This window comes from Somniosus microcephalus, chromosome 6, assembly GCF_052327205.1.
Source record: "Somniosus microcephalus isolate GS21.2 chromosome 6, FLI_Smic_1.0, whole genome shotgun sequence".
NCBI lineage: Eukaryota > Metazoa > Chordata > Chondrichthyes > Squaliformes > Somniosidae > Somniosus > Somniosus microcephalus.
The window spans coordinates 135,764,649-135,783,863 of NC_140992.1; the positions used below are offsets into that span (position 1 = coordinate 135,764,649).

At 46.0% G+C, this 19,215-nt stretch overlaps 2 protein-coding genes across 3 annotated transcripts in view; both read left to right on the top strand.

Annotated features, from left to right (window-relative positions):
- The window catches only part of thap4 (THAP domain containing 4), a 410,225-nt gene that overhangs the window by 124,829 nt on the left and 266,181 nt on the right, over positions 1 to 19,215 (top strand). The gene's annotated exons all lie outside the window — the stretch shown is intronic.
- Positions 1 to 19,215, top strand: part of LOC147116101 (septin-2) — a 105,838-nt gene that overhangs the window by 285 nt on the left and 86,338 nt on the right. The gene's annotated exons all lie outside the window — the stretch shown is intronic.

Consider the following 19,215-nt stretch of genomic DNA (forward strand, 5'->3'; position numbering starts at 1 on the left):
GGGCAGGGGTAACCGCTCTCATCCCCGGGGAGCGTGGCGCGACGCGAAAGGAGGAGCGAAAAGGGGTGAATTGGTTTGGGAGGGACTGGGAAAGGGGGTGAATTGGTTTGGGAGGGACTGGGAAAGGTGGTGAATTGGTTTGGGGGGCGATTGGGAAAGGGTGAATTGGTTTGGGAGGGCGATTGGGAAAGGAGGTGAATTGGTTTGGGAGGGACTGGGAAAGGGGGTGAATTGGTTTGGAAGAGACTGGGAAAGGGGGTGAATTGGTTTGGGGGGCGATTGGGAAAGGGTGAATTGGTTTGGGGGGGCGATTGGGAAAAGGTGAATTGGTTTGGGGGCAATTGGGAAAGGGGGTGAATTGGTTTGGGGGGGCGATTGGGAAAGGGGGTGAATTGGTTTGGGGGGGCGATTGGGAAAGGGGTGAATTGGTTTGGGGGGGGCGATTGGGAAAGGGGGTGAATTGGTTTGGGGGGGCGATTGGGAAAGGGGTGAATTGGTTTGGGGGGGCGATTGGGAAAGGGGGTGAATTGGTTTGGGGGGGCGATTGGGAAAGGGGTGAATTGGTTTGGGGGGGCGATTGGGAAAGGGGGTGAATTGGTTTGGGGGGGCGATTGGGAAAGGGGGTGAATTGGTTTGGGGGGGCGATTGGGAAAGGGGGTGAATTGGTTTGGGGGCGATTGGGAAAGGGGGTGAATTGGTTTGGGGGGCGATTGGGAAAGGGGGTGAATTGGTTTGGGGGGGCGATTGGGATAGGGGGTGAATTGGTTTGGGGGGCGATTGGGATAGGGGGTGAATTGGTTTGGGGGGGTGAATTGGTTTGGGGGGCGATTGGGAAAGGGTGAATTGGTTTGGGGGGCGATTGGGATAGGGGGTGAATTGGTTTGGGGGGGCGATTGGGAAAGGGGGTGAATTGGTTTGGGGGGCGATTGGGATAGGGGGTGAATTGGTTTGGGGGGGTGAATTGGTTTGGGGGGCGATTGGGAAAGGGTGAATTGGTTTGGGGGGGCGATTGGGAAAGGGTGAATTGGTTTGGGGGGGCGATTGGGAAAGGGGGTGAATTGGTTTGGGGGGGCGATTGGGAAAGGGGGTGAATTGGTTTGGGGGGGCGATTGGGAAAGGGGGTGAATTGGTTTGGGGGGGCGATTGGGAAAGGGGGTGAATTGGTTTGGGGGGGCGATTGGGAAAGGGGGTGAATTGGTTTGGGGGGGCGATTGGGAAAGGGGGTGAATTGGTTTGGGGGGGCGATTGGGAAAGGGGGTGAATTGGTTTGGGGGGCGATTGGGATAGGGGGTGAATTGGTTTGGGGGGCGATTGGGATAGGGGGTGAATTGGTTTGGGGGGGTGAATTGGTTTGGGGGGCGATTGGGAAAGGGTGAATTGGTTTGGGGGGCGATTGGGATAGGGGGTGAATTGGTTTGGGGGGCGATTGGGATAGGGGGTGAATTGGTTTGGGGGGGTGAATTGGTTTGGGGGGGCGATTGGGAAAGGGGGTGAATTGGTTTGGGGGGCGATTGGGATAGGGGGTGAATTGGTTTGGGGGGCGATTGGGAAAGGGTGAATTGGTTTGGGGGGGCGATTGGGAAAGGGGGTGAATTGGTTTGGGGGGGCGATTGGGAAAGGGGGTGAATTGGTTTGGGGGGGCGATTGGGAAAGGGGTGAATTGGTTTGGGGGGGCGATTGGGAAAGGGGGTGAATTGGTTTTGGGTGGAGGGAGTGGGAAAGGGGGTGAATTGGTTTGTGATGGGTGATTGGGCAGAAGCATGGCAGATACAATATCATGTGGATAAGTGCGAGGTTATCCACTTTGGTGTCAAAAACAGGAAGGCAGATTATCAGAATGGCAGTAGATTGGGAGAAGGGGAAGTGCAACGAGACCTGGGTGTCCTTGTGCACCAGTCGCTGAAGGTAAGCATGCAGGTGCAGCAGGCGGTTAAGAAGACAAATGGTATGTTGGCCTTTGTAGCGAGAGGGTTTGAGTACAGGAACAAGGATGGCTTGCTGCAGTTGTACAGGGCCTTGGTGAGACCACATCTTGAGTATTGTGTGCAGTTTTCACAGATCACAGAAACCCCACAGTGCAGATAGAGGCCATTTCGGCCCATCGAGCCTGCACCGACACATATCCCACCCGATCCCCGTAACCCCACGTATTTAATCCCCCTAACACTAAGGGTCAATTTATCATAGCCAATCATCCTAACCTGCACATCTTTGGACTGTGGGAGGAAACCGGAGCACCCGGAGGAAACCCACGCAAACACGGGGAGAATGTGCAAACTCCACACAAACAGTCACCCGAGGCCGGATTCGAACCCGGGTCCCTGGCGCTGTGAGGCAACAGTGCTAACCACTATGGATGTTCTTGCCATGGAGGGAGTTCAGCGAAGATTCACCAGGCTGATACCTGGGATGGCAGGAATGACGTATGAGGAGAGATTGTGTCGATTGGGCTTATACTCGCTGGAGTTTAGAAGAATGAGAGGGGATCTCATTGAAACTTAAAAAATTCTGACAGGACTGGACAGATTAGAGGCAGGAAGGGTGTTCCTGATGGTCAGGGAGTCCAGAACCAGAGGTCACAGTCTAAAGATAAGGGGTAAGCCATTTAGGACTGAGAGGAGGAATTTCTTCACCCACAGAGTGGTGAACCTGTGGAATTCTCTACCACAGAAGGCAGTCGAGGCCAATTCATCTATCTATCTTCTATATATATAAAGCGGCTCTTCTGTCTGTCCCGATGTCTGTCTGTCTGTCTGTTCTCTATACGTTTGAAAGTTACAGAGCGTACCGACGCGCGCGTCGCCTCAAAAGAAAGCTTGCGATTCCGGACCGGTCATAGGCGTATTTACGTTTCGGCCGGACAAAAATCCCGCCCGCCGAAAACCTTCAGCGTTCCGCTCATTAGCATCTCATTAGCGACCGTGTGACGTCGAGGTCCACCAATCAGACGGCGGGTTCCTTCCTACAGTTGAGTGTCGAGTGACTCGACGATTGACCAATCCTACGCTTCGGTGACCTGACCGGTCGACCAATCGGTGCGTGTGTGGGCGGGCCTTATCCTTCTGAACCGAGGTGAGTGGCCGCCATCTTGATTTTTCACAATTTTCCCCCCCACACTTTGTGTGTTAGGGAACTAAGGTAAATATTTTAATGATGTGTTAGGGAATTAAATAACAATTTAATAGGGGGGGGGGGGAGAGCCTCGGGAAATCGCGGAGGGCGGGGAGAGCCTCGGGAAATCGCGGAGGCGGGGGGGGGTAGAGCCTCGGGAAATCGCGGAGGGGGGGGAGAGCCTCGGGAAATCGCGGAGGGGGGGGGGGAGAGCCTCGGGAAATCGCGGAGGGGGGGGAGAGCCTCGGGAAATCGCGGAGGGGGGGGGAGAGCCTCGGGAAATCGCGGAGGGGGGGGAGAGCCTCGGGAAATCGCGGAGGGGGGGGGGAGAGCCTCGGGAAATCGCGGAGGAGGGGGGGGGAGAGCCTCGGGAAATCGCGGAGGAGGGGGGGGGGGAGAGCCTCGGGAAATCGCGGGGGGGGGGGGAGAGCCTCGGGAAATCGCGGAGGAGGGGGGGGGGGAGAGCCTCGGGAAATCGGAGGGGGGGGGGGAGAGCCTCGGGAAATCGGAGGGGGGGGGGAGAGCCTCGGGAAATCGGAGGGGGGGGGGGAGAGCCTCGGGAAATCGGAGGGGGGGGGCGAGAGCCTCGGGAAATCGGAGGGGGGGTACAGCCTCGGGAAATCGCGGAGGGGGGGGGGAGAGGGACAGAGGGGAGTGGGGGAGGTGAGGGGTAGGGGAGGAAGGGAGACGGGAGGGAGAGGAGGGGAGGGAGGGATAGGACAGGGAGAGGGGGGACACACGGGCAGGGAGACCAAGCGCCCCAAAATTGCCCTCGCAACGCGGGGCTCCCCAGCTAGTGAAATATATTCAAGAAGGAGTTGGATATATTTCTTAAGGCTAAAGAGATCAAGGGATATGGGGAGAAAGCAGGGATAGGGTACTGAATTTGGATGATCAGCCATGATCGCATTGAATGGCGGAGCAGGCTCGAGGGGCTGAATGGTCTACTCCTGCTCCTATCTTTGCTGTTTCTATGGTTTGGGGGGAGGGACTGGGAACGGGGGTGAATTGGTTTGGGTGGAGGGACTTGGAAAGAGGGTGAATTGGTTGGGGGGCAATTGGGAAAGGGGGTGACTATGGAGGGGGAAGGGGGTGAATTGAGCAGTGGATGAGTGGTTTTGACTGGATTTGGGGGAGGGTGTATTTCCAGTATTGCAGAGAAAACAAATTGCAATATGAGTTTCCCCATTGGCTTTGTGGCTAAAGACACTGTCAGTGTACATTAGAAAGCCTCGGGCTCTGTTCTTGGGTCTGTGCTGTAATTTGACCAATCTCAGCCAGTTTGGGGCTTAAATTTAACTTCAGTGGTCCTAGGCTAGGGAGGAGTTAATCTTGTGTCTATGTGCACCCCCTGTTATCTTTTTACTTTAAAACTTTATATAATGGAAAGAGCCCAAGTAAACTTGCACTGTAATTACATTAGTGGGGGAGGAGAGGAGGATTCGGATGTTGCAGCGCCACCAGTGGTGGAAGGCATTTATAACGGATGTACAAAAATAAAGACGGTATGAAAATGGGACCGAATTACATTTGTCCCTGGTCCAAAGATTCAGAGAGGAGTAAGAACTTGTTGGACACTGTTGTTGGAGTTTAGAATGGAGAATTAAGCCTAGAGATGTAGTGATCATGGTTGTATCAGCTGGAGAGATGTTATGTAATAATGGTTGTCATCTGGCTGTTGGACTGTCCTCCAACATTGCAATTGGTGCTACTTTGGTATATAGTCATTTTGTCACTACTGTAGTTACCATGCACAGTTACATTGAAAAAACACTACCCTTCCAAAAACATCCATAGCCTGTTGCTCAAGTTGGAGTGCTTGCATCAGCTGAGAAGTGTGCAGACCAGCTGTAGAGATGTTGGCTTTGTCCAAAGCTTGTTTTTAATGTTTAACTGTTGCTGGAATGAGCACAGCAGAACAAGTTTAAAATGTAGTATTCCTGTGCTTGGGATTTTCTGTGATGTCAGAGTGCTGGGATCCTCACTGAACTGCAATCAATGACATTGTAAATTGTTCAAATCTGTTCCTCTTTCCCATCGATCTTGCAAGTCTTTTTGAAATCCTAAATGGATTTTCTAAAAAGCTTTTTATGGTAATTTTTGTGGCCAAACTGAGGGATATTATTGTTGGGAAATGGAACACTTTCCCATTTTGGGCACCCATTCTCCACATCAGGCTCTTGTCAGTTGGTGGTAGTACAAAATAACAACAGAAAATGCTGGAAAAACTCAGCAGGTCAGGCAACATCCGTGGAGAGAAATTTGAGTTGATGTTTCGGGTCGAACCCTTCTTCAAAACTGGAAAGAAAAGAAAATAGATCGAAGGCAGGGCTGCGATCGAACAAAAGAAGTAGAAGAGACAATAAAAGGTGTTCGAAGCCAGACGAGATGGTAATAGGCTGAGATTAGGTGTGAAGTTTACTGGCAGGGCAAGAGATAGCTGCCAGGTGGGAGAGTGAAACAAAAGGAAAGGGGGGGGGGGGGGAAAGGAGTGGAAAAATTACAGGTAAAAAATGAATGGGGCCCGAGGTTATGATCTGAAATTGTTGAACTCGATATTGAGTCCGGAAGGCTGCAAAGTGCCTAATTGGAAGATGAGGTGCTGTCCCTTGAGTTCCTCGGCCCCCATTAATCTCAGCCTATTACCATCTCGTCTGGCTTCCAACACCTTTTATTGTCTCTTCTACTTCTTTTGTCTCTTTCACTTCTTTTGTCCGATCGCAGCCCTGCCTTCGATCTATTTTCTTTTCTTTCCACTCAAATTTCTCTCCACGGATGTTGCCTGACCTGCTGAGTTTTTCCAGCATTTTCTGTTGTTATTTCGGATTTCCAACATCTGCAGTATTTTGCTATCGGTGGTAGTACAAAGCTCCCTTAAATCTACTTTGCCCCAACAATGTATAATAATCCTAATCTCTGAAGAGCAGTCTCCTATTTGAAGATCTAGCCTTGGAGAAGCTTTGTTCTGGTGCAGCAAATATGATTGGTAGCTCAGCAAAATACCCAATATTTCTGTTGCATTGGTGAAATTCAGCAAGGACATTGTGAATACCAGTTGTGCATTTTCAGCTCAGCATCTTGGCTTTAAGAAGTCATGTTTAGCATCTTGGAGAATTGTTTTCTTAAGAGTTGCTGGGTTCTGCTATGGTGGCAATCCGATAGAATGTCTTTAGCCTTCATGTTGCTGTTCTCAGTCACCCTTTTGCCATTGTTAAGATTCCTAGATTGTGCTTGGTATGCATAATATTATAGATAGCCTTACGAGGATCAGTAAATGCTCAGCAGTGAATTTGGAAGGAAGAGTTCAAGCTCATCAAATTTGGCTCTTGCAGTCTGTAAGCTCATTTCACCCACGTATTTGAATTATTTCTGTGCATCTGGGCGCTAGTCAAGCTGCAAATGTTGCTAGGGTTCCAGTGGACCATCGTGATGGAATGTTTTAAATTCTTCTATTTCCACTTGAACTGTGAAAAACAGTCAGCAGTAGAATTGCCCTTTCAAAGTCTGGTTGTGTGTGGTTGGGCATTTTCATCAGTTCTATAATAATGGGGTAAATTGCAGGTCAGTCGCTGGTGCAAACAATTCCCATATTTGCACGTGTACAACGTGACTCACCACCCCCGCCCCAAAAGAAATCCTCGCAGGAAAAAAAGCCCAGGTAGCCACTTGCCTTGTCTCTGCACCTGTAAAAGACTCCCTTGTGTGTAAGTGAGTGGAATTGGACAGTGTACTTAAGTTCTGATCTGGTCAAAGCCCTGTAGTTTCATCATGAACTCCTCCAGAGTTGTATTTTACTGTTGGCTGTATAGTGCTGTATTCTATTTGCTTTGTTGATTACTGCTGTACATTAGTTGGACATGTTGAGCTTTGAGCCTACTAGGACTCCTTCAACTTATCCATAACTATTTCAACATGATTTATGGAGCACGTCTTCAACTTTTCTCCCATTCCTACTGGGGGAGGAGAGAAGCTGTGTAACACTGGCGGCACACTATGTTACAGCTTGCCATGAACAGAGGGACAACCAGTAAACTAAGACAAGAGTATATATAAACAAGGCGAATGTATATTTATAAACTCCGGGATATACCTGTTTATACACTGTATGAATGGAACCGCGTTTATGTGTTCAACCATAAATGTATTTTGATGCTTTGGCAACATAAGATGTACCTTATCATGCCAATAAAGCGATTTGTATTGTATTGTGTAGTACTTCACACTTGCCCACTTTAAATTTTGCCTGTCGTTCTGCCAACATATTTTGTCCAACTTGTTCTGCAATTTGAGCTGCTCCTTCTAGTTTGGTATTCTCTGCAAATTTGACCAGTTTGCATTGTTTCTGAATCCATGTCATTGATTTAATTAGTGGTCCCATCACTGATCCCCTGGGGCAATCCACTCAGCAGTTCCCTCCCCTGGACATAATTCCTTTAACAAGCACTTGTTGTTTTCTACCTTTTTAACCTTGAGCCCTTATCAGCTGGTATTAAATTTTGTTTTTAAAATGTGAGTGAAAATGCTAGGAGTCTTGTGTTCTTAGATACTGGACAATCAGGCTGACGACAACAAGTTAGTTTAACTTTTTATGAAAAGCAGTGCAAAGATAGACATAATTACCCAGTCTGGCGATCAGAGGTACAGTGGCTTCGGAGTTCCTTTCTTCCTCGTTCTGTTCTAACAGACAACAGCTACACAACCTATAATTACACCCAACTTGTGTTCTTCCTTTTATTTTTAACCATCCTCGGGATTGTTTGGCTTATTTTTCAGCAGTTCATTAGTTTTATCTCATTGGAGTCGCAAGTCAATCATTCTTTGCATTTGGAAAAACACAGTTACAAAAACTTCTTTTGTAGAATTCTCCATTTTGTAATGTGACATATTACCCTAATTATAGAGTCGCTTTTTTAGGAGAATTTTCCTCTTCTTGTAGGCTAACGGTTCTTGACTGTCTTGTTTTTACATTGACAGTGCAGCAGGTATCTCTTGCAACTTGCCGCCGCTAGTTTGAGGGTATTTTTCTGAATGTTTAATATTATTATGGTCTTGCTACCACTCCCATAACTGGGTCTTGCACCTTCTGGGTACCTGAAGCTGCAGTTCTGCCTCTGCAGAGCCCTTAAATCTTTTAGGACTCTCTCAATCCTAGATTGCTGGTGTCGACTGCATTCTCCAAACCACACTCAAAGATAATATTATCAACACATGGTGCTCACGCCGGGGTCAGATTCTGAATTAACTAGCTAGGTTTACTTACAGGAACTAAACAAGTCGGACACGTGCAGAACAGTGCAAGCTTATGTGCAATGGCAGCAGTAAAAGGCTTGATCTTTTAAGGCTACGCTGTGATTACAGCAGTAAATGCTATGAGATCTTTTTAGCAATGGTCCTGTAACACAATCCAGCACTTGTTTTTGGTTCTGTTTGACCCAGGGCCACTTTAGTCACTCAGGCCAGAGACTTAAATATTCCTTTGGCCTTCATACTGTCTGGCGTGCATGGTGAATTGAGCAGACAAGAAAAATACATAATGCTTCCTCTGTCATTCCCATCTCCAGCTTGAATGATCCACAGGGTGGTTGTTCACACCTCCCAAATGGAGTCTTGCTGGTTTAACTAATAAATCAGTACTGAATAGAATTGAGAGAAGCCAGTTTTCCAGGAGCAAGTGACCGTCTTCACCCTTGGCTTTCAATTTATACAGGCCACAAGAAATTTCCACCTACATTTATGTAGAAAGTTAGTTCTGCCTCTATCCTTTATCTATAGTAACAGTGCTGTGGAATTTGTCACAGGCATTTCTGGGTTTCCTTCCTATTTGACATGAGTATGTTTGGGTTTACACAGCCTGACCCCAAAGGTTTGATCTTTAACGTATCTAACTATTCAGTGTATCTGCTAAACTGCTGCAACCAACCCCAATACCAGCTTCGCCACATGTTTAATAGTTATTAGCTGGTTAGAAAGCTCAAATGCTCTCCGCATTGCAGAGTAAACGGGCCCCAGCAGCTGGACAGTTTTTTTTGCACATGGTTAGTTTCCAACCATTGAACTGTTCTACCAGATTAGAGGTGTCAATTACCTAATCAATTAATTAAGTTATACTAATGGTAGTGATGGCAGTAGGATTTCTGTAAACTGGCTTTGTGGAATTTGCATACTATGTCCACTGGAACAGTGAAAAATTCCCAGTATGTGAGCGGAGGTACAGTAGAGGGGCCTTGACCTGCTGACTGCCGTTTTAACAGGAGTTGGGTGAGCATGAGCAGGTGGGGGAAACCCAAGATCCACAAGAAACAGATGGAGCTCTGGGACTACCCTCTTATTTCCTTGTCGATTCCGAGGTCAGAGCCCTCAGAATGAGGTTGTAGTAGGATTAGTCCTCTGATGGATATACCTGAATAATATAGTGCCGGGGGGGGGGGGCCTTCTCTTCTTAAAAGGGGCATTATGCATTGGTGCCAAGGGTTAGTGCTGGAGCATCCTCCTTTTTGCTTGCATTTTGTCTTAAGAACATAAGAAATAGGAGTAGGGCATTCAGCCCTTCGAGCCTGCTCTGCCATTCAGTGAGATCATAGCTGATCTGCCTCAATTCCATTCACTGGCCTTATCGCCATATCCCTTGATGCCCTTACTCGTCAAAAATCTATCGACTTCTGTTTTGAATATACCGAATGACTGAGTCTCCACAGCCCTCTGGGGTATAAAATTCTAAAGATTCACCACTCTCTGTGTAGAAATTTCTTCTCATCTCAGTCCTGAATGGCCTATCCTTTATCCTGAAGCTGTGGCCCCTGGTTCTAGACTCCCCAGCCAAGAGAAACATTCTCCCAGCATCCACCCTATCAAGCACTAATAATTTTGTATGCTTCAATGAGATCCCCTCTCATTCTTCTGAATTCAAGAGCATACAGGCCTAGTTTACTCAATCTCTTCTCAGACGACAGTCCCGCCATCCCAGGAATCAATCTCGTGAACCTTCATTGCACTCCCTCTATGGCAAGTATATCCTTCCTTGGGTAAGGAGACCAAAATTGTACACCGTACTCCAGGTGTGGTCTCACCAAGGCCCTATATAATTGGAGTAAGACTTCTTTACTCCTGTACTCAAATCCTCTTGTAATGAAGGCCAGCATACCATTTGCCTTCCTAATGGTTTGCTGCACCTGCGCATTCACTTTCAGTGACTCATGTACAAGGACAACCAGGTCCCTTTGAGCATCTGCATTCCCCAATCTTTCACCATTAAGGAAATACTCTGCCTTTCTGTTTTTTCTACCAAAGTGGATAACTTCACACTTATCCGCATTATAATCCATCTGCCATGTTCTCGCCCACTCACTGAGCCTGTTGAGATCCCCTTGAAGCCTCTTCACATCCTCTTCGCAACTGACACTGCCACCTAGCTTTCTTTTCCAGACAATTAGGGCATCATTTGATAATGATCCTGGCAGATATGAATCTGATGTTGATTGATAATTATGATTGTTGAAATATGAAGATGCCAATCCTTTTTAACTCTGTGCTATCCAGTAACAGTTAACTGAAGCACAACTGTGTCATTTAACCTCTAAATTTTTTGCTTTAAATTAAGGCATCTAAAATAAGCATCTGAACTTAATTAACTATTAATAGTTCAATAATCTTGAAGAAAACCATAGGTAACTCAATAATCCACTTGAAACTGGTCAACCGTTTGGAATGGACACCTGAGTTAGGGCTGTGTTGTGGTGGTCAATGTGGGTTGAGATCACTTGACATCCACCATTGCTAGGGTGTTGTTGCCCAGTCTGGTTTCTCCAGCAGTATGTGGAGGATGCCTGGGGGACCCCACTGCATACTTCTTTCCAGTCAGAAAAAACATCCCACTTCTCTCAAATGCCGTTTGAAATTCCATATATACAACATTACTGTCAACAACCCTCCGTTACTTCAAAGAACTCAATCAGGTTATTCATACATGATTTGCCTTCAACAGATTAGTGCTGACTGTCCCTTATTAACCCATGTTTCACCAAGTGAGAATGTTGTCCTGACAATGGTATCTTGCTTCCCACCACTGATGTTAGACTGATTGACCTGTAGTTACCAGGTTTATTCTACGCTGCTTTTTTGAACAGAGGTGTAACATTTGCAATCCTCCAGTCGTCTGGCACCACTCCCATATCCAAGGAGGATCGGATTGTGGTCAGAGCTTCTGATATCTCCACCCTAGCTTCCCTCAGCAATCTAGGATGCATCCCATTGGGACCGGGTAACTTGTTAAGTTTGTGATGCCAACCTATTTAGCACCTCCATTCTATCTTTTTTTATCCTATCCAATATCTTTAGCCCCCACCCAACTGCAACATTAACTTCATCCTCTTGTGAAGGCAGATGCAAAGTACTCATTCAGTATCTGTCATGCTCTTTGCCTCCACAAGAAAATTTGGAGATGAATAGAATTTGCAGCCATCTGTGTTAAAATTCATGTTGATGAAACTTGGATGTACCCTGGGTAATTTATGCTGGGAAACTGGTTTTATCCGATGAAACCTGTGGAAATGTACTGCAACTCAAGTCCGCACCTTCGAGAGCAGGGGAGAAAGAGGAACCCAAGTACAGACGTGTCTTCAAGAGGGTTAGCAAGTACTGTACAGTGTGCAACGGACTTCCTTTTTAGTGAACATTGCCGTAACCTTTTTATATAATGTGCTTTTGTGTATGGCACACAGAAATGCTTTATCCGGGCCAGGCACTGCAGTATTTACCAAGTGCAGACATGGTGCTAGGCAACCTAGCTTTGCACGAATGTCTCTGCTTGGATTCTTTCAGTGCATTGTTTTCAGCATAGGGTTTCTTCACGCTATATTAAGCAGCCAACGGAATTGAGTGGGTTAGTGGGTTAGTGTAAATGTTGGGTTTCTCTCCTCAGCTAGGTAGTGATCTGGATTCACATTAAAAACAAATGACAGGGTCACGAGCTTGTCTTGCTGTGTTCAGCCCGCTGAGTAAGTTTGTCAGACCTATTACTTCTGCTTTAATGTGTACAAAGCAGGCACCAGGGAATCTCCTTGACACGTACCCCAACCACAAGATTGTCTGATATAAAGTTTCTCTGCAGGGTTTGCTGATGTAACTTTTATGTTTTGTGTATCTTGGCAATTTAGTTAATTTTTTTAAAACTTTTTATTCTTAAACCTCCCCCCAACCCACCACAAGTTTTCTCCCCTCTCATCTGAAAGTGCTGCCTCTCTCTAGATCATGGTTTCACAGGTACTCTTCTCTTTCCCTTCCCGTCTTGTCCCATTCGCCGTTTTTCATAGTCTAGACAGTGAGTGAGGCCAGCTCAGCTCAGCCTGAATCTGTCGTTGTCTGATGTCCACATGCATGCTGTTAGGATTCACTGGGTTGTGATCAGGAGCAGGTTCCTGTCCAAGGAACTGCGCCGAACTGTACCTCTTCCTCCCGCTAGTTCACTTCTGCTAGATTAGTCAGATGTAACTGACCCTTCACAAATCCATGCTGACTTTCTTTGGTCAGCGCTGACTTTCTTTGGTCAGCTCCAACTTGTTCGAATGCTCAGTCACTCTGTCCCTGATGATAAATTCCAGTAACTTCTCACAACTGACAAACTGACAGGTCTGCAGTTTCCTGGTTTCTCCCTCCCTCCTGTCTTCAATAATGGAGTGAGATTTGCAACTTTCAATGCAAAGGCACAATTCTTAAAGCATCTGCAATTTCTCTACTGGTTTCTTTTAACACATTAGGATGGAAACCATCAGGTCCTGTAGAATTGTCTATCTAAAGCCTCATTCCATAGCTTCCTCCCCTTTACTTATTTTTAGGTTCCCTTGTAGGTTTTTAGTCCTCTTCCTCTACTGTGAAAATGGATACCAAGTATTAATTTAACAAGTCTGCCATTTCCTTATTATCCATTATATTATCGCCTGTATCTGTCTTTAATGGGCCCACATTCCCCTTGCCAATCTCTTCCCTTAATATATGTATAAAAACCTTTACTGTTGGATTTGATATTTCTTGCAAGGTTTTGTCCATCTTCCTTTTTGCACCTCATTACTTTTTGAATCCCTTTGTTGTGTTTTATAGTTCTCCCAATCTGCTGGGTTTCCACATCTCCTTGCATTTGTGTAAGCCACAATTAAGCTTTTATGCACTGTCTCTGACCTTTGTCTGTTTACCACAGTTGCTTAAATGCACAAGTGTAGCTTTTTCCTTTTTTAGGGGTATGTACATGTTTCATGCAAAATGTGGTCACTGCTTGGGCTGGATTTCTGGCTAGGGTAGTGGAAACAAAAACCGGGGTATCATCTTGGGTGTTGTGATGGGACTGCAGGGTTTTCCAGTTGGATGAACGAAGGTGGGCTGACTGAGCTTTCTTGTGCATGTTTCCTTTAATCTGGCCAGGTATCAAATAGCTCCATTTTAATTAGCCAACTGCTTCCAGCTACGTGGACTAGTGTGAGAATTGTGACTATTTATTGTGTACTTGCAGTTCTTGGCTGTGGAGAGAGTGTGTGGCTGTATAAAACTTGCAGGGTGCACAGTGAGGATGTAATCACTGTTACCTTTTACAAAGGTGCAACGTAAAAGGTTGCTTCAAGAAAATTCTCTTGATAAATTAGTCAGCAGTAAAAGTTGAATTTTCATGTGGAATATAGACCAGTTTTACTTTCCATGGTTTGGTCTGTTAATGTAATGGGTGAACAGGATACTGTACTGAGTATGTAAGACTGAGTGGGCCTAACTCTTGAAATAGATGAGAAGTGGTGGCTGATGTGATTGGTAAATGACGCTGAGCCGAGAGGCCGTCCTTATGCAAGGTTAACAGTGTAAAAGAGCAATGTGTTTTTTTTTGCTCCAATTTTTAAGTGAGGGGGTAAAATTCCTTTGTTCCCAGCACCACCTTTGTCCTCTGTGCAACTTCCTGGTAACCAGCCGGTGAAACACAGCCAATGTTATCAGTACCAATCTTCAGTTTCCATCTGCAGGTGTCCATTCATTTTTGTCTCATTACCTCTATCCCTTTTAGCATATTCACTGGGTTTCTAAGAAAATTAAACTTAAAAAAAAAAGACCATTGTGAATAAAAAATGCTCCACTTGTAATTCAATTAAATGATTTAGGATGATCTGTTTTCAAATTCAGGATGTCTATTTTGTATGGATCCTTTTGAGATAGTGTGTTTAGAATATTTGGACGGGGAGGTAGAGGGAGGCACCCGTGTCTGTTCACATTGGCTCCTGGTCCAGCAACGCCTTGCCTTTCAAATTCTCATCCTTGTGCTCAAATCCCTCCATGGCCTTGCACCTCCCTATCTCTAACCTCCTCCAGCCCTACAACCCTCAGAACACTGCGTTCTTCCAATTCTGGACTCTTGCACATACCTCACTACCTTTGCCCCACCATTGGCAGCCGTGCCTTCAGCTGCCTTGGCCCTAAGCTCTGGAATTCCCTCCCTAAACCTCTCCTCCTTTTAAGATGCTCGTTAAAACGTACCTCTTTGACCAAGCATTTGCCCTAATGTCCTTGTGTGGCTCGGTGTCAAATTTTGTCTGACAATTCTCCTGTGAAGTGCCTTGGGACGGTTTGCTACATTGTTGACTTCTCACCACTTCCTAAAGTTAGTCTCTATAGGAGACAAACCTGCAGGATGGAGGGGGTCTCCAAACCAGTTAAGCTTTTAAATATGATTCGCTACATCCCCTTGTAATTTTTTTTGTCCATTTAACATTTTTTGAACATTTATTTGGTGAATCAGAGGTTCTTTACTGTGTGCTCTCACTCCAAGCTCTCTCTTGCTGGCTTCGGAGCCAAATTGATCAGAACCATTGGCCAGTAGCCGTTCTGCATTTGGCATCTGATTCCGGATGGTGTGGCTTTGTTTCAAGCTCTTAGCAGAAACTTCAAAACTGAACCTCATCTATAACATCAAAAACCAAGCACAGAAGCAGTGCCACACTCTCCCAACTCCATGTTTGTGAACAACATGCTAAAGGGGTGTCCCCAAGCTCCTGTCTCTGTTGAAGCAACAAAGTCTTGCATGCAAGCAGGTTTCAATTGGGTTTTCATTGCAGTGGAGTGAAACATAGAAACATAGAAGATAGGAGCAGGAGTAGGCCATTCGGCCCTTCGAGCCTGCTCCGCCATTCAACGAGATCATGGCTGATCATCCAAACCCTAGCACCCGGTCCCTGCACCGACAGCCATCCCACCCAAGCCCTATCCCCGTAACCCCACGTATTTAATCCCCCCCTAACACTAAGGGCCAATTTTTATCCTGGCCAATCAACCTAAACGTGAACCCTGTTGAGATTCTGCGACACAAAGCGGCTGTCTAAAGGTTCACTAAAAACTGTCTTGGATTATTGATCACAGAATCACACCTGAACTTAGATATAATTTTTACCATTTTCTGTTGATTTATGCATTATTTAGATTGATTCCCCCCCCCCCACCCCCCCTAAGTTAGCTCTCTGTAAAAGGAAAGGATTTGTTGATGATCTTGGTCTCACCAAGTAATCTGTTCAAAAACATCTTGCAGTCAGCCATAGAAAGGGTTTATTTATTTTTAGCCAGGGAGTTGCTGTGAATCATGACTGGGAGCTGTGTACAGCAGCAGTGTACATAACAAATAAATAGGAACAGGAGTAGGCCATTCGGCTTCTCGAGCCTGCTCCGCCATTCAGTAAGATCATGGCTGATCTTCTACCTCATCTCCACCTTCCTGCACTATCCCCATATCCCTTGGTTCCCTTGGTATCCAAAAATCTATCAATCTCAGTCTTGATGCTGAGGACGTCGTGGATAGCACGTTTAGGGAGTTGGTCACCGCAGGTAAAGGCTGCACAGGCAGGAAGGGAATGAGTGACTGCCAGGCAGAGTAGTAGGCACAGGCAGGTAGTGCAGGGGTCCCCTGTGGCCAACCCCCTCAAACAGATATACCGCTTTGGATATTGTTGGGGAGGATGGCTTATCGGGGAAGACAGCAGCAGCCAACTTCCTGGCACCGTGGGTGGTTCTGCTGCACAGGACAGGAGGAAAAAGAGTGGGAGAGCTATAGTAATAGGGGATTCTATTGTAAGGGGAATAGATAGGCGTTTCTGCGGCTGCAAACGAGACTCCAGGATGGTTGTTGCCTCCGTGGTGCAAGGGTCAAGGATGTCTGAGTGGCTGCAGAGCATTCTGGAGGGGGAGGGGAGCAGCCAGTTGTCGTGGTGCATATAGGTACCAACGATATAGGTAAAAACTGGGACGAGGTCCTAAAAGCTGAATATAGGGAGTTAGGAGGTAAATTTAAAAAAAAAATAGGACCTCAAAGGTAGTAATCTCTGGATTGCTACCAGTGCCACGTGCTAGTCAGTGTAGAAATAGAAGGATATTTCAGATAAATACGTGGCTAGAGGAATGGTGCAAGGGGGAGGGATTCAAATTCCTGGGACATCAGAACCGGTTCTGGGGGCGGTGGGACCAGTACAAACTGGACAGTTTGCACCTGGGCAGGACTGGGACCGATGTCCTAGGGGGAGTGTTTGCTAGTGCTGTTGGGGAGGGTTTAAACTAAAATGGCAGGGGGTTGGGAACCTGTGCAGGGAAACCAGGATAAAAGCAAAAGACAGGAAGGAGAAAAGCAAAAGTGGCAGGCAGAGAAGTCAAGGGTGTAAATCAAACATGGCCACAGTAAATAATAGTTCTAAAAGGTCTGAGTGTTTAAAAAAAACAAGCCTGAAGGCTTTGTGAAATGCGAGGAGCATTCGTAATAAGGTGGATGAATTAGCTGCGCAAATAGATGTAAATGGATATGATTGGGATTACGGAAACATGGCTCCAGGGTGACCAAGGCTGGGAACTCAATATCCAGGGATATTCAATATTCAGGAACGACAGGCAAAAAGGAAAAGGAGGTGGGGTAGCATTGCTGGTTAAAGAGGAGATTAACACAATAGTAAGGAAGGATATTAGCTCTGATGATGTGGAATCTGTATGGGTAGAGCTGAGAAATACCAAGGGGCAGAAAACGTTAGTGGGAGCTGAATACAGACCCCCCAAACAGTAATGCCGAGGTTGGGGATGGCATTAAATGGGATGTTAGAGACGCGTGCAATAAGGGCACAGCAGTTATCATGGGTGACGTCAATCTACATATAGATTGGGCTAACCAAATTAGTAACAATACTGTGGAGGAGGAATTCCTGGAGTGTATACGGGATGGTTTCCTGGACCAATAAGTCGAGGAACCAACTAGAGATCAGGCCATCTTAGACTGGGTATTATGTAATATGAGAAGATTAGTTAGCAATCTTGTTGTGCGAGGCCCCTTGGGGCAGAGCAACCATAATATGATAGAATTCTTCATTAAGATGGAGAGTGAAGTATTTGACTCAGACTAGGGTCCTGAATTTAAATAAAGGAAACTATGATGGTATGAGGCGCGAGTTGGGTAGGATGAATTGGGGAATGTTACTTAAAGGGTTGACGGTGGATAGGCAATGGCAAACATTTAAAGATCGCATGGATGAACTACAGAATTTGCTCATCCCAGTTTGGCATAAAAATAAAACAAAAAAGGTGGCTAACAAGGGAAATTAGGGAATAGCATAAGATCCAAGGAGAGGACATATAAATTGGCCAGAAAAAGCAGTAAACCTGAGGATTGGGAGCAGTTTAGGATTCAGCAAAGGAGGACAAAGTGATTAATTAAGAGGGGGAAAATAGAGTATGAGAGTAAGCTTGCAGGGAACACAAAAACTGACTGTAAAAGCTTCTATAGATACAGGAAACTTTCTGGTGTCCGGCACGGACGGGACCGACGTGTTGCCGGTTCATCAACAATTCCGGATAACCGAATGCTATAGTAAAAGATATGGAGCTCAGAGCTCCGTATAAAGCAACAAACCCTGTACAGCTTCAAAACAATCGGCACAAGTTGCATGTGTCTCTGTAGCTTAGCAACAGCTTCAGCTACACCGTTGCACAGCAACAAATGGAGCAAAAAAAGTTACCTGAACCGACTCCTGAATTTTGCCGGTAGATAGAGCGTTCTGGTTATTTAGGGGCCGGTTAATCAAAAGTTTGCTGCATGTGAAGAGAAAAAGATTGGTGAAATCAAGTGTAGGTCCCTTGCAACCAGAATTGGGAATTTATAATGGGGAACAAAGAAATGGCAGACCAATTAAATACATACTTTGGTTCTGTCTTCACAAAGGAGGACACAAATAACCACCTAGAGTTGTCGGGGAACATAGGGTCTAATGAGGATGAAGAACTGAATGACATCAGTATTTGTAGGGAAATCGTGTTAAGGAAATTGAAGGGATTGAAGGCCGATAAATCCCCAGGGCCTGATAATCTACATCCTAGGGTACTTAAGGAAGTGGCCCTAGAAATAGATGCATTGCTGGGCATCTTCCAAAATTCTATAGACTCTGGAACAGTTCCCATGGATTGGAGGGTAGCTAATGTTACCCCACTATTCAAAAAAGGTGGTAGAGAGAAAACAGGGAATAATAGACCGGTAAGCCTGACATCGGTAGTGGGGGAAAATGCTGGAGTCCATTACAAAAGATGTAATAGCAGAGCACTTGGAAAACAGTGACAGGATCGGACAAAGTCAACATGGATTTACAAAAGGTAAATTGTGCTTGACTAATCTATTGGAATTTTTTGAGGATGTAACTGGTAGAATAGATAAGGGAGAACCAGTGGATGTGGTGTATTTGGACTTTCAGAAGGCTTTCGATAAGGTCCCGCATAAGAGATTAGCGTGTAAAGTTAAAGTACATGGGATTGGGGGCAAGGTACTGGCTGGCAGACAGGAAGCGAAGAGTTGGAATAAACGGCTCTTTTTCCGAGTGGCAGGCAGTGACTAGTGGGGTACCGCAGGGATCGGTGCTAGGACCCCAGCTATTCACAATATAAATTAATGATCTAGATGAGGGAACTAGATGTAATATCTCCAAGTTTGCAGATGACACAAAGCTGGGTGGGTGTGTGTGCTGTGAGAAGGATGCCGAGAAACTCCAGTATGATTTGGACAGGTTGGGTGATTGGGCAGATGTATGGCAGATGCAGTATAATGTGGATAAATGCGAGGTTATCCAC